This window comes from Diplotaxodon limnothrissa, linkage group LG5 (assembly GCF_057381915.1).
Source record: "Diplotaxodon limnothrissa isolate DT_005_m linkage group LG5, D_limnothrissa_male_GT1.1, whole genome shotgun sequence".
Taxonomy (NCBI): Eukaryota; Metazoa; Chordata; class Actinopteri; order Cichliformes; family Cichlidae; genus Diplotaxodon; species Diplotaxodon limnothrissa.
Window position 1 is genome coordinate 22,954,292 of NC_140600.1, and position 1,002 is coordinate 22,955,293.

Consider the following 1,002-nt stretch of genomic DNA (forward strand, 5'->3'; position numbering starts at 1 on the left):
CTCGGACTATGCATCAAAACAGGCAATGTGACCGACACAGGCACAAACAGGAAAACGTATTTATTGTCATATTTTTCTAACAGATTCTGATAAAAATCAGGATATGAAGGTTTAATCTCAGTCTTGAAAAGGTCAATTATAATAGCTTTTCTAACATAGCTGTCTCATCAAAACCAGAGATACACTGAAAATGGAAGTGGGAACCACTACTTTTAGTTGTTCCAAGAAATTGTAGCCGTCACTGCTTTACACAAATGGCTCACTTCCACTTTTGAGCTGACTTTTTGTTACAATTCGGACAAGAGCTGATGGAAAGTTACAAAAACCAAAACCTGTATGTACTGAGCAAGAAGTCTTCCAGACCTCGGGGAGGTGCAGTGCTATACCTATCAAAAAAGATTTATGTGAAAGTGTTCGAACTCTTCTTCACATCTGTGAACCTACAGTGGCGCAAAAAAAAAAAAAAAATGGCACAAAATCAAAAGGCCATTAGCTGAGGCAGTAAGAGCTAACTGGTTTTAGATGAAAAATATGTCAAATATATCAAAATATTAAGAAAATCATAGACTACAAAGTACTGTATATATATCTAATAATGTGTGGACCTCCTAGGTTCAGTCTTTTTCTACTTGTACTGTAATAAACTTTAATGTTTAAATCATTACTTGCTAACTGAGGCCGGTAGGCCCATTGCACAATCTAACCTTAGGTTAAGACTGGTGGGTTGTCCACCTGTCCTGAGAAGATTGTGACATTGTGTTTGCACAGACCTGAATACTCCAGACCAGCGCACTACCAAAAGACTTGCTTACGATAGCTAATAATAAGTTATCAAGTTCACCTGAGGCTGCTTACCTATGGAAGCAGTAAGGGTGGCTTAATTCTTCACACGACTGCATTTCTCTACCATAGGAGGAAATACTGGTTCACTAAGTGATCATTTGTTGAATAATAAGTGTAACATATTTTAACAATACAAGGCTAAATCATGATAAGGTTCAG